Source organism: Bufo bufo, chromosome 4, assembly GCF_905171765.1.
Source record: "Bufo bufo chromosome 4, aBufBuf1.1, whole genome shotgun sequence".
Lineage (NCBI taxonomy): Eukaryota > Metazoa > Chordata > Amphibia > Anura > Bufonidae > Bufo > Bufo bufo.
Window position 1 is genome coordinate 507,900,062 of NC_053392.1, and position 23,634 is coordinate 507,923,695.

At 46.5% G+C, this 23,634-nt stretch overlaps 1 protein-coding gene across 2 annotated transcripts in view; it reads right to left on the minus strand.

Annotated features, from left to right (window-relative positions):
- The window catches only part of RRBP1 (ribosome binding protein 1), a 90,999-nt gene extending 68,415 nt beyond the window's left edge, over positions 1-22,584 (minus strand). For both annotated transcript variants that reach the window (XM_040429663.1, XM_040429662.1), the window contains exon 1: positions 22,461-22,584. The gene's annotated coding sequence lies outside the window, so the exon portion shown is untranslated. The remainder of the gene's footprint in view (positions 1-22,460) is intronic.
- Between the last annotated feature and the right edge of the window lie 1,050 nt (positions 22,585-23,634).

Consider the following 23,634-nt stretch of genomic DNA (forward strand, 5'->3'; position numbering starts at 1 on the left):
GAGAAGGAGACGCCCACAGGACAATGGAAGACCCGCCTACTATAACTTAAGAAGCAAAGGTAACGGAGCCTATAACGGGAGAACGGAGCGGCGCCCGGGGATAATAGTAAGTGCAGTGAGATCCCCGGGCGCCGCTCTATATGGCAGCATACTCAGTTAACATAGTTTATACAGGTGAAAGGTCCTCTTTAAAGGGGTTCTGCACTTTCATTTAACTGATGATCTATCCTCTGGATAGATCAGCTTCTGATCAGCGGGGATCCGACACCCAGGACCCCCGCCGATCAGCTGTTTGAGAAGGCAGCGGCGCTTCAGCAGCGCCGCGGCCTTCTCGCTATTTACCGCCGGACCACTGACGTCACGACTAGTATCAACTAGCGTGGGCGGGGCTAAGCTCTGTTCACTTGAATGGAGCTTAGCCCCGCCCACGCTAGTTGATACTAGTCGTGACGTCAGTGGGTCGGCGGTAAACAGTGAGAAGGCCGCGGCGCTGCTGGAGCGCCACTGCCTTCTCAAACAGCTGATCGGTGGGGGTGTCGGACCCCCGCCGATCAAAAGCTGATGATCTATCCAGAGTGCAGAACCCCTTTAACACTGTACAAAAATAAAACTTAGTTGCTTTATAATGTACGCAGGAAAACTGCTGGTTTTGCACACAATGTTTAATTACGGTAGTTTTTTTCTGCGATTGAGTTCAGTGTGCCCGTTTTTTCTGTCCAGATTGTATGCGTTTTTCATGCGTGTGAACAATAAGTCTATGGGGGAGATTTATCAAACAGGTGTAAAGCAGAACTGGCTTAGTTGCCCATAGCAACCAGATTCCACCTTTCATTTTCCAAAGGAGTTAGAAAAAATGAAAGGTGGAATCTGATTGGTTGCTATGGGCAACTAAGCCAGTTCTACTTTACACCATTGTCGCCCCTGTATCTCCTAGCCACCATCAGTGAAAAACACATTGCATCCAGATGCCTTCCATTTTTCATACAAGCCCCATTCACTTCTATATTGAGCGTTTTTCGCGCAGCTCTGGCTCCATAGACCGTTTTACGATTTCGCCTGAACGCAAAGATGTATGAAAATGTACATGTGCACAGACCCAAAGAAACAAATGGGTCAAGATTCAGTCCAGAGGCTATGCGTTCACTACACATCGTATCCAGACGGAAAACGTATTTGTGTGAAAGAGCCCTAAAAGCGGGGTTCAGGGTGTCCGCACACAGATTAGCCCAATCCAATGGGGTTAAAGCCACTGGTGGATCTGCGGCATGAAAACTGCAAAACTATGCCAGAAATCAGAGGGTCAGCCATGGGCTTCTACCACAGATTCCGTAGCAAATACAAATCGAAATTTTGTACCGCCCCTTGAAAAAAAAATAAAATAAAAACAACACAGTCTCATCGTTAGGCTGGTCTTAAACAAGCTCATAGAGCGGCCAATTATAGCGAATGTTCATTGCATCCCTGTTAGCTGCATTTACATGAAGCAATCAACACTACTGTACGGGGATGAACTACTGCTACTACAATGCCCTGTTTGTCAGCCACACGTGCCTGTTCACACAGGTCGATGGGCTGCTGACGAGGATTGTTGGCGCTTCATGAAAGATGCCGTCACCTGTAATCAGCAGTTGGCTCTAATACTCCATGTACAAAGCTCCCTGAGGAGACAGTCACTAGTGGCAGATTTCTTGCAGAGATTTCTGCTATTTAAATCCTTGTGCACACGACTGTGGCTTTGGTCTGCATCCGATCCGCAAAACGGACAAGAATAGGACATGCTGCATTTTTTTGCAGGGCCACGGAACGGACATGCAGATACGGAAAGCGCATGGTGTGCTGGTCCCATTGAAATGAAAGGGTCCGCATCCGCACGCCCGTTCCGTGGTCCTACAAAATACACATGTCCTATTCTTGTCCATTTGACAGACAGGAATAGGCAGTTGTTACAGAGCGCAGGACATGCGGTTCCGCAAAAAGCGGATCACACATGGCCAGTATCAGTGTGCATGAGGCCTAGAGCACAGAAATACATTCCCATTAACTGGGCAACGAACAGAACACTTGCATGGTGACCTTCTTTCATCTTTTCAGCAGCAGATTCGCCGCTGTGTATCAGTAGTCCAAAACACATCCTGCTTGTTCAGCCCTACTCTTTAGATTGGCCGGCACTGTTCATGTGACCAACGCTGGCCAATCTGAGGGCAACAGGAAGTGCCTTGCTCTACCAAATACGCAGTGTGCATCTGGTATTCTATGAAGAGGTGCGGCCATCTTGGATGACAGAAGAGGAGCCTGAGAATGGTCATATCTACAGCTGAAAAGTGTTCAGTTTGTTCCCCAGTTAGGACGCATTCGGATACCGCCTGTGTGCCTTCCGCAATTTGCGGAACGGAACGGGCAGCCCACTATAGAAACGTCTATTCTTGTCAGGAAGTGCTCCATATTACTTGCAGGACCAACGGATTGAAACAAAAGGGTCTGCACCCGTTCCGTAAAGGATGCCGACCCATTCATATGGCCATTTAGCCCTTAATGTGATTATTATTATTTTTTTTTTATATGGATTTCTTCTGGCCTCATTCAACTGAATGGGATAATCGCAGACATTTCTGCAACAAAACTGCTGCATGCGACTATACCCTTAAGGCCTCTTTCAGACGGGCGTTGCAGGAAAAGGTGCGGGTGCGTTGCGGGAACACGCACGATTTTTCCGCGCGAGTGCAAAACATTGTAATGCGTTTTGCACTCGCGTGAGAAAAATCACGCACGTTTGGTACCCAAACCCGATCACAGAAGTTCGGGCTTGGGATCGGTGTTCTGTAGATTGTATTATTTTCCCTTCTAACCATGTTATAAGGGGAAATAATAATGATCGGGTCTCCATCCCGATGGTCTCCTAGCAACCGCGCGTGAAAAATCTCACCGCATCCGCACTTGCTTGAGACTTTCACGCGAACCCCATTCACTTCTATGGGGCCTGCGTTGCGTGAAAAACGCAGAATATAGAGCATGCTGCGATTTTCGCGCAACGCACAAGTGATGCGTGAAAATCACCGCTCATGTGAACAGCCCCATAGAAATGAATGGGTCGGGATTCAGTGCGGGTGCAATGCGTTCAATCCGCGCGGAATACCCGCCCGTGTGAAAGGGGCCTAAGTGCTGAGCTTCCTCCTGACTTCTACCCTTCCAACTCAGCTTGATTGACAGGTTCTCCCCCTATACACCAATAGCGAGGGACATGGGGGGAGATTTATCAAAACTGGTGTAAAGGAAAATTGTCTTTGTTGCCCATAACAACCAATCAGATTCCACCTTTCATTTTTCAAAACTCCTTTGGAAAATAAAAGGTGGAATCAGACTGGTTGCTATGAGCACCTAAGCCAGTTTTCCTTTACGCCAGTTCTGATAAATCTCTCCTCACAAAAGGGACACATTTATTAAGACAAGCGTTTTAGACGCTGATCTTAATGAGCTCCTGCTCTGGATCGCCGAAGTTATGTAGAGGCGCCGGCCTAAATGTAAGAAAACTTCATAGCTGGCTTACATTTAGACCACTTTCTACGGCTAAACCAGGTGTAGAAAATAATGAAAGAGATAGGCCTGCCGGTCCGTGCTCTTCTCCGCCCTTTTTTGGGCTTGCGTGGGCAGAAGTTGTGGGAAGAAGTAGCAGTTTCTGCTGCAACATGGTGGGCGACAGAACCTCCGCCAGATATATGCCTATATAATTATCGGATTTTCTGTTGCATGGTAAGATGGGCAACTTCCACTACAGCCCCCATTGTCCTTGCTACGTAGCATCAATGCATCATTTAGGAATAGGTAATATATGGGATCCGTCGGCTGATTCACCAATTACATAATATTATTTTTGTGCTAATAAATGTCGGATAACGTTGTGTGGATTAGGAGAAGATCACAATTCCTATAGGAGAGCCTCGCACTGTAGCACCTTGGCGTGAACGCCCGTACACTCGTTTGCACAGATTAATGAATGTTCAGAAAGATAATATTCTGCTGTAAACACGAGGCAGAACATGGAAGATACAAGACGGCTTTGAACCTTGTACATTGTGCAGCACAGTCCCATCCACTTGAAACCCTGACTGAGCTGCACATAAGCTATGTGACCAATGAACATGGCCTAGGAAGAGGCCGTAGCAACCTCTTCAAACATCTGATCAGCGGGGGTGACACGGGAGTCGGACCCACGCCAATCTGATATTGATGACCTGACATGAATGAATATTGTACTCCGGAAAACCCCTTTAAAAAAGGTGCAAATATCTCAATAAGGCCTCATGCACGCGGCCATTGCCATATGGCGGCCCGATAACAGCGGGTCTGCAATATGCGGGCACCGGCCATGTGCTCCCCACATCAGTGAGTGAGTGGGTCCGCAATGCGGAGCTACGGTGCGGAACGGAGGCATGGAACCCTACGAAGTGCTTCCGTGGTGTTTCTGTCCGTGCCTCGGCACCGCAAAAAAAATAGAACATGTTCTATTTTTTTTGCAGTGGGGACGGATCATGGACCCATTCAAATTGAATGGGTCTCGATCCGTCCCGGCCGCCACAGGGACGTTGCCCGTGAATTAGGGACTGCAATGCAATAAACGACCGCATACATGAGGCCTAACACTGCATCACATTATATGGTGCCTAGGGCTCACTGTAACAAGCCGTAGAGACTACCCTGGTATAGACTGTGGACGCAGCTCTGCCCTCTGCAGGAGGTACAGGGCCATTTACAGTTCCTCCAGTCGATGTCACCCATTTTTACCAGAAATTTAGCAAGACTGAGTTTATTCAACCACTTTCTGAGGATAAAGGGTGCTAGAATACATATAGGCGCTGCGCGCCAATGAGCCTAATTGTAGCACTTCATGCAGATCGGCGCGATGTTTTGGCTGCATGTCTTAGACAGGTGAAACACAATGAAACCATGGGGCATATTTATTAAGACCGGAGCATTGCGCTACCTCGTGAAAATAAGGCCGAGTTCACATCACCATTTCCTATTCTGTTCTTGTGATCCGACGTAAAAAGCAAAAAGTGCATAACTGGGCAAAATGGAGGCCTAGGCTGAAGTTATTGAAACACCAAAACTAATTCCCATATATATGAAACAAGTCCATATAGGAGAACATAATCAACCAAAAAGAATATGGATACCCATTAATCATATAAAATAATGTACCAACGCAAAGTATAATAAAATTGTGTATGGTTTCATTATAATCACGGAAATACTCACGATTGACAAAACACAAGGTAAAAAACACAATAAAAAAAAAGCCCTGGGGCTGGTGGTGCAGGATTGGCGGGTCAAAAGGGAAAGTGCAAAAGTGCGATCAGCAACAAAAATAAATAGAAAAATCCATATCTTCACCAACAGTAATATAATCACTGATTTCTTTCTCCTCCATTGATCAAATCAGTGATTATATTACTGTTGGTGAAGATATGGATTTTTCTATTTATTTTTGTTGCTGATCGCACTTTTGCACTTTCCCTTTTGACCCGCCAATCCTGCACCACCAGCCCCAGGGCTTTTTTTTAATTGTGTTTTTTACCTTGTGTTTTGTCAATCGTGAGTATTTCCGTGATTATAATAAAATTGTGTATGGTTTCATTGTACTTTGCGTTGGTACATTATTTCATATGATTAATGGGTATCCATATATTCTTTTTGGTTGATTAGGTTAAGTTATTACCAGTTTTTTATTTTATTTACTAACAAATGCATAATACACGTTAAAAGTTCATAAAAAGAATAGCAGCAAATATCAACCCAAAGGAGGTTAAGGAGGGGGCAGCAGAACCCGTCCCCCACACTCAATATGACTCTCACCATAATGATACACGATAATTGGTATTTGGGGCCCAAACCAGGGCCATGCAAACCGGATTGGCGATATTGGTATGTACTGAAGTGCAATGTGTTTTTACACCGCTGCAAATTACAACAGTTCATTTCTGGGTAGGTTTGCATGGCCCTGGTATTGAGGGGGAGGGAAGCAGCCAATGGCAGGCAGGGATGAGCCATTGGTGCTCCCCAACAACCCCCCCCCCCCCTTCCCCGACACCAGATGTTTTAATCCACGCACGGGGAGAAGCAGCAGAGGCGGTGTGGGGACCAGGAGCGCCAGTTAAGTATATTCAGTGTGAGGGGCCCGGGCGTACGGGGGAAATTTTTTTAGTCTCGGAAAACCCCTTTAAGGCCTCATGCACACGACCGTTGTTTGAGTCCGCATCCGAGCCGCCGTTTTTGCGGCTCGGATGCGGACCCATTCACTTCAATGGGGCCGCAAAAGATCCGTTGCTCAGTTCCGTGGCCTCGCAAAAAAATAAATAAAATAGAACATGTCCTATTCTTGTCCGTTTTGCGGACTAGAATAGGCATTTCTACAATGGCCCGCCCGTTCCGTAAATTGCGGAAGGCACACGGGAGGCTTCCGTTTTTTGCGGATCCGCGGTTTGCGGACCGGTCGTGTGCATTTAGCCTAAGTCTCCTGCCACTTCCCGCTCTGTAACAATCGCCTCTCAGTAGTCAGCTCATTATCATAAGCAGGAGTACAATGGAAGATACCACATATGTACAGATAGCTTAGGATCCACGAGTCATAGTAGGTGATGGCCACAGCTTATATACTCCCCCTCCCAGAACCATGACATCTGCCCAGAAAAACTATCACAGAACACAATGGTTCAAATATGTAAATCGCCTAAAAGAAAAAGAAAAAAAAAGAAAAAAAAAATATATATATATATATATATATATATATACACACACACACACACACACACACATACATATATACTGCTCAAAAAAATAAAGGGAACACAAAAATAACACATCCTAGATCTGAATTAATTAAATATTCTTCTGAAATACTTTATTCTTTACATAGTTGAATGTGCTGACAACAAAATCACAAAAAAAAAAAAAAAAAAAAATGGAAATCTAATTTTTCAACCCATGGAGGTCTGGATTTGGAGTCACACTCAAAATTAAAGTGGAAAAACACACTACAGGCTGATCCAACTTTGATGTAATGTCCTTAAAACAAGTCAAAATGAGGCTCAGTAGTGTGTGTGGCCTCCACGTGCCTGTATGACCTCCCTACAACGCCTGTGCATGCTCCTGATGAGGTGGCGGACGGTCTCCCGAGGGATCTCCTCCCAAACCTGGACTAAAACATCTGCCAACTCCTGGACAGTCTGTGGTGCAACGTGACGTTGGTGGATAGAGCGAGACATGATGTCCCAGATGTGCTCAATTGGATTCAGGTCTGGGGAACGGGCGGGCCAGTCCATAGCATCAATGCCTTCGTCTTGCAGGAACTGCTGACACACTCCAGCCACATGAGGTCTAGCATTGTCTTGCATTAGGAGGAACCCAGGGCCAACCGCACCAGCATATGGTCTCACAAGGGGTCTGAGGATCTCATCTCGGTACCTAATGGCAGTCAGGCTACCTCTGGCGAGCACATGGAGGGCTGTGCAGCCCTCCAAAGAAATGCCACCCCACACCATTAATGACCCAATGCCAAACCGGTCATGCTGGAGGGTGTTGCAGGCAGCAGAACGTTCTCCATGGCGTCTCCAGACTCTGTCACGTCTGTCACATGTGCTCAGTGTGACCCTGCTTTCATCTGTGAAGAGCACAGGGCGCCAGTGGCGAATTTGCCAATCTTGGTGTTCTCTGGCAAATGCCAAACGTCCTGCACGGTGTTGGGCTGTAAGCACAACCCCCACCTGTGGACGTCAGGCCCTCATATCACCCTCATGGAGTCTGTTTATGACCGTTTGAGCAGACACATGCACATTTGTGGCCTGCTGGAGGTCATTTTGCAGGGCTCTGGCAGTGCTCCTCCTGTTCCTCCTTGCACAAAGGCAGAGGTAGCGGTCTTGCTGCTGGGTTGTTGCCCTCCTACGGCCTCCTCCACGTCTCCTGATGTACTGGCCTGTCTCCTGGTAGCGCCTCCATGCTCTGGACACTACGCTGACAGAAACAGCAAACCTTCTTGCCACAGCTCGCATTGATGTGCCATCCTGGATAAGCTGCACTACCTGAGCCACTTGTGTGGGTTGTAGACTCCGTCTCATGCTACCACTAGAGTGAAAGCACCGCCAGCATTCAAAAGTGACCAAAACATCAGCCAGGAAGCATAGGAACTGAGAAGTGGTCTGTGATCACCACCTGCAGAACCACTCCTTTTATTGGGGGTGTCTTGCTAATTGCCTATAATTTCCACCTGTTGTCTATCCCATTTGCACAACAGCATGTGAAATTGATTGTCACTCAGTGTTGCTTCCTAAGTGGACAGTTTGATTTCACAGAAGTGTGATTGACTTGGAGTTACAATGTGTTGTTTAAGTGTTCCCTTTATTTTTTTGAGCAGTGATATATATATATATATATTTGTTGCAGTGACCAAGGGAGACTTCTAATTCTTTTTATGGTCTAGGAGCAATACCACATCACTACCACCAGGTCTGATCCTAGAAGACGCTTTGATCTACAGTAAGTATACCAAGGCAAAGCTCTCCTGACCGGGCTGCACAGAAGGATGGCCTTTGTTGCAGCATTAATACAGCATGCCCTTTCATTCATTTAAGGACTGCCTGTCACATTGCATTATACCCGGATTGGCTCCACCACGACTTGTGCCACTGATTTCATGTTGTCAGGGAGTTTATGAAAGAACTAGAATGCATCCAAACTCCTATTTAAACATAATGCAGTCGATCTGCCAGCAATTTCCACATCACCATGGACGGCAAAATACGGAAATAGCTTTAGTGAGAGGAGCCGTTTGACAAGTGCAGGATGTTTACCGTCACGCCAGTTCTGATCTTCCATTACATAATATGAACTGCGGTGGACAGAAAGGACTCCTGTGTAAAATAGTACGGGGGACCCTGGCTCTCCAACAGGCAACTTGAAGACAGTGATGTGCTCATCAAGGTGCGCTTGTCTCAGGGCGAAAAATATCTCAACAGTTAATGGAAGTCATAGGAGTCTCATAAATACAATCTAGTAGACGGCAGAAAGCCCGGTCATTTTCCTATTTCCACACAACGGAAAATACAGTGAAAACGGCTGCAGGAGGTTTTGCCGTGGTTCCACAGCAGAAAACCGCATGTATTACATGCAGGGTTTTTGCTGTGGAAAAGGCTGCTAACTTCACCCTCTGCATTGCAAAGGGTAGAGATCATAAAATGCTACAGATTTCAAATCCGCCCCACACGCAGCACGTGGATGAGATTAGTTAAAATCTGATCCACTTTACTTACAATACTGCAGATTTGGGGCACGAAAATCCACAGCTAATCAGTTATGTGTGCGCATAGCCTAAACCTCATTCTCAAGTCCGTGCTTAAATCCGTGAAAAGATGGTCAGTGATGCCTCCGTGAAGCTGCCCGTGAAGGATCCGTGTGTCTGTTTTTTGCTGTCCGTGTGGCATCCGTGTTTCAATGATCATGCACAACGGAAAAATAATTTTCAAAGCATCTCTTCCTCCTATTAATCCCTGAAACACGGATGGCATCTGTGGTTTTCACGGACCCATATAGACTATAATGGGCGTGATGGATCCGCGAACAGACAAAATAGAACATGCATCCGTGCTAAAAACACGGACCCTGGTAAGAAACTGATGTGTGAATACACACATTACAATGAATGGGTACGTGTGCTGTCTGTGGAGAACACGTTTCTGCGATTTAAAGGGGTTATCCAAACCTATAAAAAGCCCCCCAATATGCCAGGCCGCCCACACTGAATATACTTACCTGGGTCGCCGCTCCCTGCGCCGCTCGTCCCTACCCGCCATTGGCTGCTCTCCCCACCCCCCACCACCGGATGTTTTCCTCCGCCCACAGGGAGAAGCAGCAGCGGCGGTGCGGGGACTAGGAGTAGCGCAGGGAGCGGTGTTCCCAGGTAAGTATATTCCGTGTGGGGTGCCCGGCATATTGTGGGGCTTTTTATAGGATTGGATAACCCCTTTAAGTATTTTTGTTGTATGTATGCACTGCAGTAGTATGTTGCAGACACTTTTTTGGTTGTGCAAAGATATCTAGATGTTCTTGGATTCTCAAATCATGTCTCACAGATGAGACAACCTACAACTACTGTAAATACTGTGACATGGACTATGGGCACTACTGTGTGGAGGAGAAAACGTATTAGCCCTCGTGTACGTTACCGTATCTGCTTTGCGGTCTGCCAACCGTGGATCCGCAAAATACAGATAATGTCCGTGTGCATGAAGCAATTTCCTTATAGAAATGGGTATTAGTGTCCGCAAAACAAACATAGGAAAAGTTCTATAATTTTCAGAATGACCAGAAGGTTGGCACCTGTGTTCGGTCCCGTTGAAATGAGGCCACATCCTTCTGTTTTCAGCAAGCAGAACTGGTGTTCACCAGTAGCAGACTATTATGTGCAACAAGGATCTGGTAGCAGGCGTGGAGAGAAAGAAGGGTGGGAGCCCCAATCCACCACTACAGGTCAAGCACCAGGTGTGCAAGCCCTTGAAGATGGGTGTGGAGCAGCTAGAAACCGCTCTCTGGCTGGGGACACAGGAAGGAGATCTGTGTGGAGAAGTCTATAAGAAAAGCTGCTGAAGTATGGGTTTGGTAAACTGGCAGGGAGAAGTTCTGCAGCGGTCAGACAGGGACGTCTGATGTATAGTAAGCGCCAGACGGGCTAGGATTTAATTTTGCTGCCGTTTTATTTTTATGCTTGCAATCTTTTCTATAAAAATTAACTACGTCCCAGCTTAAAGGGTTATTTCCATCTTGGAAATTGGGGCATATTGCTAGGATATGCCCCCAGTGTTCGATAGGTGTGAGTCCCATCTCTGGGACCTGCACCTACACTTAGAACTAATCACGCAAAGTTCCGGAGGGTGCACCGCGCATGTGCAGCTGCCAGCCATTCATTCCTATGGGACTTCCGAAAACAGCCAAGTGCGCTGCTCGGCTATTTTAGGCAGCCCCATAGAAATGAACGGAGGGTGGCCACCCATGCGCAGTCCGCCCTCTGGCCAGTTGCGGGATCCATTCTAAATATAGGTGCAGCTCACAGAGTTGGGACCCGCACCCATCAGACATTGGGGGCATATTCTAGCGCTATGCGCCCAATGTCCAAGATAGGAATACCCCTTTAAAGGGGAGATTTTTCAAAACTGGCTTAGTTGCCCAACCAGATTCCACCTTTCATTATCCAGAGGGGCTCTGAAATATGAAAGGTGGAATCAGACCAGTTGCTATGGGCAACTAAGCCAATTTTCCTTTACACCAGTCTTGATAAATCTCCCCCACTGATTTTTCAGCAAGTGCCCACAGCCTGCCTCCGTAAACAGAAGATTCATACTTAGAGCTCATTTCAGACAACCTTATGTGTTTTGCGGTCGGAAAATGGTGAATCCGCAAAACATAGATACCGGCCATGTGTGTTCTGCATTTTTGCGGAATGGAACATCCAGCCCCATCATGGAAATGCCTATACTTGTCCGTAATAGTGACAAGAATAGGACATGTTCTATCTTTTTTGCGGGGCTGAGGAACAGAAGTACGCATGTGGACAGTACATGGTGTGCTGTCCGCGTCTTTTGCGGCCCCGCTGAAATGAATGGGTCCTTACCTGCTCCCTGACACCTCTGCTATGTCCATGTTCAGGTCTCCAGCACTACATGGGCATGGTTACATGCTCCACTGTGGCCAGTGACGGGCTTCAGCAGTGACATTCTGCTTCTTCTAGCCACATCACCACTGAAGCCAGTCACTGGCTGCAGCAGAGTATGTGACCATGCCCATGTAGTCCCAGAAGATAACAAGCCAAGGACTGGAAAATGGAGACAGCGGTGGGGAGCAGATAAGTATGAATCTTCTGTGTGCAAAAGAAGGTTCTAGCTGGAAAAAAAATAAAAATATAAAAATCTGTATTTCCAGAGAACTCCTTTAAGACTATTCTTTGTTGTTGGCCTGATTTGGCGGAAAACAGACACAAAGTCAGGATTTATAGAAAAGCTTGCAGGCATAAAAATAAAACTGGCAGCAAAATTAAATCCTTGCCCGTCCGGCAATTACTATTAGGGATTAGCGAATCAACTTCGGATGAAACATCCGAAGTCGATTCGCATAAAATTTAGTTTCAATACTGTACTGAGCGAGCACTCCGTACAGTATTAGAATGTATTGGCTCCGATGAGCCGAAGTTATTACTTTGCGAAGTCTCGTGATAACTTCAGAAATTGATTTATACTGTAAAAAAAAAACATTTCCCAAACGCAGGCTCGGTTCCAACGTACCATACATTCAAAGGGCTCGTTCACACGAACGGTTTTTTTTGCGCTCCGTATACAGGCCGTTTTTTGGTTCCGTATACGGAATGCATTCAATTCAATAGGTCCGCAAAAGATGCGGACAGCAATCTATGTGCTGTCTGCATCCGTGGCTCCGTTCAGTGACCCCAGAATAATTGAGACGTTTTGCTGACAAGAATAGGCATCTCTATAATGGGCCTCCTGTTCCGTTCCGCAAATTGCGGAACGGTCGTGTGCATGAGGCCTAATACTGTAAGGAGTGCTCGCTCAGTACAGTGTTGAAACAAAGTTCTATGCGAATCTACTTCGGATGTTTCATGCTAAGTCGATTCGCTCATCCCTACTTACTATACATCAGATGTCCATGTCTGACCGTGATAGAGCTTCTCCCTGCCAGTTTACCAAAACCATACCTCAGCAGCTTTTCTTATAGACTTCTCCACACGGATCTCCCTTCCTGTGTCCTCAACCAGAGAATGGCTTCTAGCTGCTCCACACCCATCTTCAAGGGCTAGTACACCTGGTGCTTGACTCACCTACCTGATACTGAAAGACCTGGGGCAAGATATATCAAACTAGGCCTCATGCACACAGCTGTTGCCCAGCCGTGCCCGTGTTACAGCCCGCAAATAGCGGGTCCATAATATACCGGCACCGGCCGGGTGTTCACTTGAATGGGTCCGCAATCCGGAAGGTCCAGTGCGGAACTGAGTCACGGAACCCCACATATGCACTACAGAGTGCTTCCATGGGGTTTCACTCCAAGCCTCCGCACTGCAAAAACAAAAAAAATAAAAATAAAATAGAACATGGGGCTGGATCTGCTGCGGCAGCCAAACAGATAGTGCCTATGCATTGGGGCCCGCAATGTATGGAACGGCCGTTTGCACGAGGCTTAGTGTAAGGCCGGGTTCACATCTGTGATGTGAACTCCGCCACTGTATCAGGTGTATACATGCCGGACAAAAAAAATTAAATATGCTACACGCAACATCCGGCATATATGCCGGAAAGCGGCCAGACTACTACTAGACCCCATTACAGTGAATGGGGATCCGGCGGTGCACTGTGGTATTCGGCTATGCTCCGCCTGAACAGACTGCTGGAGTTCACAGCGCAGATGTGAACCCAGCCTAAAGGAAAACTGGCTTAGTTGCACATAGCAACCAATCAGATTCCTCCTTTGATTTTCCAAAGGAGCTCTAAAAAATGGAAGATGGAATCTGATTGGTTGCTATGAGCAACTAAATCAGGTTTCCTTTACACCAGTTCTGATAAATTCTCAACCTCGCCCCCCCGGTCTGTACTGGTGGACTGGGGCTCCCACCCTTCATCCAGAAGACCGGCGCTGTCTGTTACTGGTCAAACACCAGAAGGATGAGGCCTCCTGCACAAGACCGTATTTTGGGGCTGCCTCCAATTCACTTTTTTGTGGATCGCACAAGGAACCCATTCATTTCTATGGGGCAGCAAGAAATGTGGCCAGCACATGGACATCAGTGTGCTGTCCGCATCCATGTGGCTGTTCCAAGGATCATAGAACAATTCCTATTCACGGAGAAGAAAAGCCATTTCTATAATAAGGGCTGAGGAAAGTGCGTCCGCGGTTTGCAGACCACAAAATACATACGGTCATGTGCATGTAGCCTTATACATTTCCTCCTCCACACAATAGTGCCCATGTCACAATGCCTTTAAGCTGGGACTACATGGCAAAGCGTCACATGTCCAAAATTCACTGTGTGGCATAATGGAAGGGAATAGGGTCACAACACGATTTACACGTTTCTGCGACTACGACTCCAGAGTCTTAAAAAAATACCAGCAGTACTTGCCTTTTTTGCGATTCTGGAGACTCAGCAACTTGCAGGACCCAACAGAACCCCATTCACTTACGTTTCTTGAGATTCAGGCAGTGCTACACATTGATCATTGTCATACCACGTAATGCCAGCCTAAGACAGAAAATGAATGGCTACTTGTGCCAAACGATGCCAGTGCAACTCAAGCTGTGGGATTCAGCTTTCATGCAGTCCGGGAACTTGTCAGTGAGAATGACATGGTTCTAGTTTTACTACTTGGAAAATGACTCCTCGTTCTTTAGGAGAGGCAAATAGCGATGCCCATTCGTTTGCCAATTTCCTTATTACCTACCGCCATCTATTCATACTGTCATGAAGTCATTTTCTAGTGATGAAAACCTTGTAGCATACAAGTGATGATCGTGCTTAGGGCTCATGCACACAAACATGTGCCAGCCGAGCCCGTGCTGCAGACCGCAAATTGCGGGCACCGATCGTGTGCCCACCATCTGTAGACGCAGACTCCGATCCGCATTCAACGGTGCGTACCGCAAAAAAAAAGTTGTGCATGCACTCCTTTTTTGCGGTGCAGAGGCACGGACAGAAAACCCATGGGAGCACTCCGTAGCGTTTCTGTTCCGTGCCTCCATTCCGCACCATCGGGATTGCGGACCGCAATACGGGCATGGTTGCGTGCATGAGCCCTTACCCTGGAAGGAGCTTTAGGGCCATTTTACACAAGCGTGTCCAGTGCAGGAATCACATTCCATTTGTGAGCGTGATCCTCCGTTCTGGACACTGCTCCTCGTACAGGAGCGCGCCGCACAGCATTATACGGATTTAGAATACTATGTGCCTCTGCATGACCTTACTTCTACAGGATCAGAATGACATAAAGCTCTGCTACTGCAAGCACCAATGCCTTCTGAAAAAGCTGATCAGCGGGGATCCTGGGTGTCAGACCCCAACCGATCAGATAATGATGACCTATCCTGAGGAGAAGTCATCAATATTAAAAAGTCTCAGAAAACCGGAAGGCACACGGCCAGTATTTGTGTTTTGCGGATCCGCAATTTGCAGACCGCAAAACATCCAACGGTGGTGTGCATGAGCACTTAGTATTAGGGTGCCTTCACTTGTGGCAGAAAATCGGTTCCATTAATTTGAATGGGGCAGCAAGTCCATGGATTTCTGCAAGTCCCACTCAGGTGAACACTAGGGATGAACGAATCGACTTCAGATGAAACATCCGAAGTCGATTCACATAAAACTTCCTTCTAATACTGTACGGAGCAGGAGCTCGGTACAGTATTAGAATGTATTGGCTCCGATGTTTTTTTTACAGTACAAATTAATTTATGAAGTTATTGCGCGAAGTCTCGTGAGACTTCGCAAAGCAATAACTTCGGCTCATCGGAGACAATACATTAGTAGAATGAATTTTAATGCGAATCGACTTCGGATGTTTCATCCAAAATCGATTCGCTCGTCCCTAGTGAACACCAAGGGGCTGGTCAGAAGCCTTGGAGCACCCTCTGTCCTCTATCCCCCACCCCCCATGATTGACAAGGCTATATACAGCACAGGGCTTCCAAATGAGGAAGCCCTTCCACGCCGCAAAGTATAGGACATGACCTATACTTTGCCGCACCATAAGGACCACCATGTGGACTCACATAGCAGATCCGTGGTTTGCAGAACACAAAACAAGGTGGAATCAGATTGGTTGCTAAGCTAGTTTTCCTTTACACTAGTTACAATCTCTCCCATTGGCTTCAATGGGTCCATGGTCCGCATTTTGGGGTCATACTGTATCTGTTTGTGAAACTGACACACGCAGCTTTTACATTGCGGCAATGGTAGCATGCACAGTTTGGAGGTGCTGGTCTAACTCTCTTTTGGCTGCCCTCTATTGGACTGTGCCTAGTGCTTCTAATCTGTGATCTAGCTGAATTCTACATTGCCAAGAGTCCAGGAGAGGCAAGTCTGATAGTGCCTCTAGTAGATGGGCCCGACACAGGTTTGATCAAAAATGTGAGCAAAGAACTTCTAATTATCATATAGTAAGTAGTATACCAATGATGCCAGTTACATTTATTCATGTTTCCGGAGTCTGTGTGCATAAAGCAGTGTGCTGCTACTTGTAGTTCTTGCTTTCCCATCCTTATGTCCGTTCTACAAAAAGACAGAACGCGTCCTATACTTGTCGGCAAAATGCGAACTGACCCATTGAAGTCAACGGGTCTGCAAAAAAATGTGGATGCAACAGGGACAGTTTCCATATTTTGCGCAACCGCAAAATACATATGGTCGTATGCATGAGGCCTTTAGGGTCCATTCACACGTCCGTGGTGTATTGCGGATCCGCAATACACCCAGCCGGCACCCCCCCATAGAACTGCCTATTCTTGTCCGCAATTGCAGACAAGAATAGGACATGTTCTATTTTTTTGCGGAGCCGCGGCGCGGAAGTTCGGGGCTACGCTCCGGAAATGCGGATGCGGAGAGCACATAGTGTGCTCTCCGCATCCATTCCTGCCCCATTGAGAATTAATGGGTCCGCACCCATTCCCGATATTGCGGAACGGACGCGGACCCATTTGCAGACGTGTGAATGGACCCTAAAGGGCTTATTCAGGAATTTATATCTGGATAGGTCATCAATATCAGATCGGCAGTGGTCCAATACCCCGGACCCCACCAATCAGCTGTTAGGAGAGGCTGGTGCTCCATAGCTATGTGATGTAACCTACATTGGTCACATGGCCTAGTTGCAGCTCAGCCCCATTCAAGTCAGTAAGGCCTAGTTCACACGAACGTATAGCTTTTTCAGTGTTTTGCGGTCAGTTTTTCACGGATCCGTTGTTCCGTCTTTTGTTTCCGTTTTTCCATATGGCATATACAGTATACAGTAATTACATAGAAAAAATTGGGCTGGGCATAACATTTTCAATAGATGGTTCTGCAAAAACGGAACGGATACGGAAGACATACGGATGCATTTCCGTATGTGTTCCCTTTTTTTTGCGGACCCATTGACTTGAGTGGAGCCACGGAATGTGATTTGCGGGCAATAATAGGACATGTTCTATCTTTCAACGGAACGGAAAAACAGAAATACGGAAACGGAAAGCATACGGAGTACATTCCGTTTTTTTTTGCGGAACCATTGAAATGAATGGTTCCGTATACGGAACACCAAAAAAACGGCCCGTACACTCGCAAAAAAAACAAGTTCGTGTGAACTAGGACTAAGGCTGAGCTGCGATACCAAGCACAGCCACCATACGATGTACAGCACTGTGCTTGGAAAGCCGCTAGGAGCCTGCGGAGCCACCACCCAGAGCTCTGGTGAGCACTGCAGCTTCCTGAAACAGCTGATCCGGGACCCGTACACCCTCCTGATGATAGGTCATCATTATCAATTCCTGGATAACCCCTCCAGAATGAAGCAAAGGATAGTGATCCAAAATGTATCATCCCATTCTGCTGAGCCAGCCCCACCATACATTGTATCTGGTTGGAATTTCCTGGTGACAGACAATAGGTTTTGAAATTTAATTAAGTTCCTGAAGAGACTGGAATGAGAAGCTTCAAGGCGGTAAGTGGACCTCTTCTGAGGTACAAAACCATGAGGGGAATGTATCATGGAGGAAATACCTGAAGTCAGTATTGCTTGAGTCTGCACACTTTGCACCAAATTTATCACATGTTGTTTGTTCAATTTGGTGCACCTTTAACCCCTTCTTGACATGTGCCATACAAGTAAGGGACATGTACGGTCTTTAAAGACGGCACCCACTCCAGTGCACTCCGCTGGGCACCTTCTGTTATACACAGCAGACACCCGGAGCTAATAACTGTGGTCAGCAATAATGCCAATCACAGGGATTTAACCGCTCAGGTGCCATGATCATGGAATCTGAAGTGGCTTTCCATGGGCGCCCAGCACTGAGAACGGGGAAGTCGTTAATTCGCTGTGGTAGCCTTGAGCCTTCCAAAGGCTACCCTCCCTACCACCGTGATGTTCCTATGGAGTCCTGCTTGTGACAGGGCTCCATAAAGAAACTACTGAATCTCCCATAGACTGCAATGGTAATTCATTGCAGTCTATGAAAGTAGCAATCAGACGACCACACGCTCAAGTCCCCTAGAGGGATTTTAAAAGAGTAAAAAATTGTTTTTAAAAATATATACGGTATTAAAAAAACTTAAATCATCCGCTTTTCCCCATAATAAAAATAAACAATAAATAGTAAGATGAACACCTTAACGAAACAAAAATTAAAAATGCCAAATGAAATGCCTTTCATCGCTTCACCTCCTCAAAAACAGAATAAAAGTTATCAAAACTTTATACACACTCCAAAATGGTATCAAAAACTACAGATCATCCGCCAAAAAAAAAATGAGCCCTCACACAGTTCTGTAGACTTAACTATAAAAAATGTCATGGGGGGGGGGGGGGGGGGGGGGGTCAGAAAATGGCGATGCTGACAAAATAAAAACTTTTTTTTTTTTGTACTAAAATACAAGACAAACTACAATAGAATTGCGTTTTCCCCCCAGTTTCACACCATTTGGAATTATTTTCAAGCTTCCCACTACATTGGAGGCCATTACAAAGTACAATTTATCCTGCAAAAAACATCCCTTATGTCACCTTGTGAACAGAAAAATAAAAAGGTTACAGGGATATTCCATCTCGGACACTAGGATATGCCCCCAGCGTCTGACAGGTGTGGGTCCCATCTCTGGGACCCGCACCTATGCTTAGAATGGAGCCCGCAAAGTCCCAGACGGTGCATCACGCATGTGCGGCCAACCCTCCATTCATTCCTATGAGAGTGCCGAAAATAGCAGAATGCTGGCTTGGCTATTGCTGTCAACCCCCTAAGAAGTGAAAGGAGCACTGGCTGCACTTGTACAGTGCGCCTCCATTCACTTCAATGGGACTTCCGAAAAAAGCCAAGCACGCTTCAGTACTCCAATGTTTTGAAGACAGAGTTCTGGAGCAGAGGGCACAATAAATTCTCTACTAAGGGTCTCCTATGTTATGTAACAGCATTCTCATTACATAAATACACATTGCCAATTACTCCTGTAAGTACTGCAGTCAATGACTGGCCTAAGAAGTAAGGCCCTGGGTCATATGCCACTTGGGGACACGTCTCTGCTGATGCCAGTCACTGGCTGCAGTAGCGCACATGACCTCATCTGTGCAGTGAAGACAGCCTGGAACTGAGCGGTGGAGAGCAGGTACGTATAGTTCCTGTCACAGGTTCCACTTGGGGGAGGGGGGAAGGGGTTGTGGATTAATAAAAAAAATATATATATTTAAAGGGGTTGTCCACAATTTAATTAAAATTATCTAATGCTGATCAAAAAGTTACTAAGATGAAAAAGATGTTAAAGGAGTTTTCTCTACAGCGATGGCTAACCTCTGGTACTCCAGCTGTGGTGAAACAACAACTCCCAGCATGCTCCATTCATTTCTATGGAGAACAGCCAAGCAAGTGTATATCTTGGGAGTTGTAGTTTTACCACAGCTGGAGTGCCAGAGGTTAGCCATCACTTTATTGATGTGTGGAGGTCTGACCTCTGGAACCCGCTGATCCCGAGAATAAAATAGATGAAGTCCTGGTGAAGCTCTGCGTCCCTTTCCGTTTTCCCCCTGGACTGTGGCCCCCAGGTCCCCAGGAAACTGCAGGGTGGCTGCATTCAATAATATAGGGTTTGCTGCACAGCAGGGTTACAGGGAGTCACTGTGCAAGGAAAAGGGGTCGCAGCTCCGATTCAGCAGTAGGGTCCCCCCCCCTACTGATCATAAAGTGATCTGACAACAGATAATGAGATGGAAAACTCCTTTAAGTAAAACCGGGATATAAACCTAGGAAGAAGAAGTAAAAACTTTAAAAGATCACTGCACTTTGAAAAAACTTTTGATATGTCATAATGAGTGGTGGTCTGAGCGCTGAGGCTCCCATGGTCATTAGAATGAGTAGAGAAATAGAAAGTCTAGGAGCCCTGTCTACTGCAGCGAAGAGAGAGCAATAGTGGGGGGTCTCAGCGCTCAGACCCCCACCGATCAAAACTTTTCATATGTCTCTATGAAGTGCAGGTACGACGGAAAGGTTGTCCTCCTACGTCCGCTGGAACCTGCTCTTGGAAAAGGAGGGGGGGAATATGGACACAAAATCCTCTTGTGTGAATGATCTCTACGGGACAGCATTTCCACCTCCACTTTTGGGGTATCAGCTATAACGGTGGTGTCTGTAAACAGATTCCAGGCTCTTAAAGGGTTTGTTCCATGACAAACACATCCCCTTATCCACATGATAGGAGATGAGTGTCGCTACATGCAAGCAGGTGGACATAGAGCCCTCGTTCTCCTCAGCAGTCAGACCCCAGCCGATTAGTCACTTATCCTCTATGACGTGGATAGAGGTTTGTCATGGGACCACCCCTTGGAAGTACCATTAAAGGGCTTCTCATACTATAACTTATGACAGTGATCAAGCAACCTCGGGCACGCCAGCTGTTGTGAAACTACAACTCCCAGCATGCTCCATTCACTTCTGTGGAAGTTCCAGGAGCAGATGAGCCAGTGCACCTGCTGGACGCTGCAGTTTCACAACACCTGGAGTGCCGGAGGTCGCGCCCCCTGACTTTTGACCTATCCACAGAATAGGTGATAAGTATCAAATCAGCGGTGGTCCTACTACTGGTATCTCAGGATCAGCGGTGTAGGACCTCCACAGATCTCAAAGTGACGGCATATCCTAGCAATAGGCCATCACTATCTTTATCCCTCCTTTAAGACCTCATGCACACCACCATGTGCGTATTGTGCTCCACAAACCACGGATGTCATCCATTTAAAAAAAAATTGGAACAAGTCCTATTCTTGTCCGTATTGCGGAGGAGAATAGTCATTTCTAGTGATGGGAGTGAGAAAAATTTAGGTTTCCACCAAGGGCTTCCATATTTTGCAGATCCGTGGTTTGTAGACCGCAATGTGAACGCGGTCGTGGGCATGACGCCTATCTCTGACGGTTCCTTTAAGATCTCGATGTCACATGGTCTATAGGTTTACAATGCAACACACCACGGCCCAAAAAAGAAAAAAAAAAAATCCAATGCTATGGTCTCGGGTCGCAAAGTGGCAGCCCCCATAACAGACCACAATGGAATTCACACATATAATGAATCCTATAGGAGACGTGTAGCGTGACCCCGGCATTGTATGGAAGAACCCAACCTAACGGATGTGCCTGCATAGCTAGACATCACTTATTTTAGGGGAAGATCACTATCACAAAGTAAGGCCCTCTCCTGAAAATGGGCGTCAGGAAAGCCACAGGGACACTCAGAAAACCTGCAATCTCACCAGATGAGGGGGAAAGAAAGAAAGATGAAAGCTAGAGAAAATCAGTGCTGCGGGCAGATGGAGCAGGAGAGGGGCCGGCCGTATGCTAATGAGGCCCCGCCCCCTCCGTAGGATGCAGATTAGCATGGTCTTTCCAGACCGCTAGATGGGTTAAGCAGACGTGTCCCTCACAGGAGAGGTGGACACGTAGCCTCCTCCAGAGCGGCACTCAGGAGACCTCTACCTCAGACTTTCCATGATGACCAGATCTGGGGACCTTCCTCTGATCTGCTGGGTGTTCCCTGAAATCGGGGGGGGGGGGGGGGAATCGGTGCACCCCCTGCTCCCCCAAATCCTACAACTTTCCTGGAAGCTGCACGCCATCAATCAAGGCTCTGCGATTTTTGGGATCTCCCCAGACTGACACGTAGAGGGAGCAGACGTCACCCCCCCCCCCCCCCCCCCCCCCCCCTACCATATGCCAGATCCATACCCGATCGGTTGAAGCCTCTGCATTCCTGTCCCCACATCTGTCACTAGCTCATTCATAGGATCCAACAGCTGGCCAGCTACAACTCCCAACACGTAGCATTATACCCCTGGCATGCTGGCACTTGTAGTTCCACGTGGCTATTTTTAATAAAATATATATAATGACTCAAATCGGTTGCAGACTGCAAAAGGCGACCAGATCGATGACTGATCGTGCTAAACAGAAGGCAATCACTTCTGTAGAGGAGGACAGAGTTTATCAGGAGGGAACCGATTTCTGCAACGTACGATCTAAATCTATATTATTCGATGCGATCATATAAATCCATGATGATAATAATTGCATCCATATGAAACCCCCCAGATTCCACTGCACTGTGTACGGGCAGATGGTCGCTGTGCAGCGCTGCCTGCTAGTAGGTGACAAGCTGGCAGCTCTTGTCGCCAGCCGTGGTCACTTACCTGCGCTGTGGAGCTGACAGAGGTGGCGGGGAGCGGAGCGTCCTGTGACAATGTGCTGCGGGCAGAGCCGGCTCAGCCTCTCTACTGACTCTCTGGAGTCGTGGCACTTTTCTTTTCACTCCGTTTTTTTTTTTTTTTTTTTTCAATGAAACTTTATTGCGCAGGTCAGCAGACAAAATTTCAAAGCGGTCACCCTTCCCAGTGCTGACGAGTTCTTTGCTGTCACCTCTGCACAGGAGCTCAGCTCTGTCCCAGTGACCGCCCCGTCATATGTCATTTACATTATTATTTTGATTATACATGAGACTGTTATAACTTATGAGGAGAAGGTTCCACCAGAAAAAAACAAACAAAAAAATGGACAGAAATGGAAAAACTTGCTTTGTTGGCCACAGCAACCAATCACGGCGCAGCTTTTGTGTCTTAAATTGCCCAGGTAAAAGGAATATTCATACCCCTTGAACTTTTCCATATTTTTTCATGTTACACCCACAAACTTTAATGTATTTTAGGACTCTTGCACACGACCGTACGTATTTTGCGGTCCGCAAAACACGGATCCGCAAAAAAAAAATGGATGACATGCATGTTAGATCAGTTTTTTTTTTTTTTTTCCTGCTGATCCATTGTAACAATACCTGTCCTTGTCGGAGATGCAAAACGGACAAGAATAGGCCATGTTCTTCTTTTGTGGAACGGAAATACGGAAACACAATGTTTTTTTTTTTTTGCGGACCTATTCAAATGAATGGTTCCGCATACAGACCTGTAAAAAAGAGGAAATGGAAAAAAAAATACGTTCGTGTGCATGAGCCCTAATTGGGATTTTATATGGTAGAACAATACAAAGTAGCAAATACTTTGTGTGTGAAGTGAGAAGAAAATGAGACATGTTTTTCAAAACTTTTAATGAGTAAAAATCTGAAAATTGTGGCATGCATTTGTATTCCTGCACTCTGATACTCCTAAATAAATCCAGTGTAAATAGAGTCCACCTGTGTGTGTGATTTATTCTCAATATAACTACAGCTGTTCCATGAAGGCCTCAGAGGTTTGTTAGAGAACATTGGTGATCAAACAGTAAGGAACACACCAGACAGGTCAGGGATAAAGTTGTGGAGAAATGTAAAGCTGGGTTAGGTTATAAAAAAATATCCCAAACGTTGAACATCTC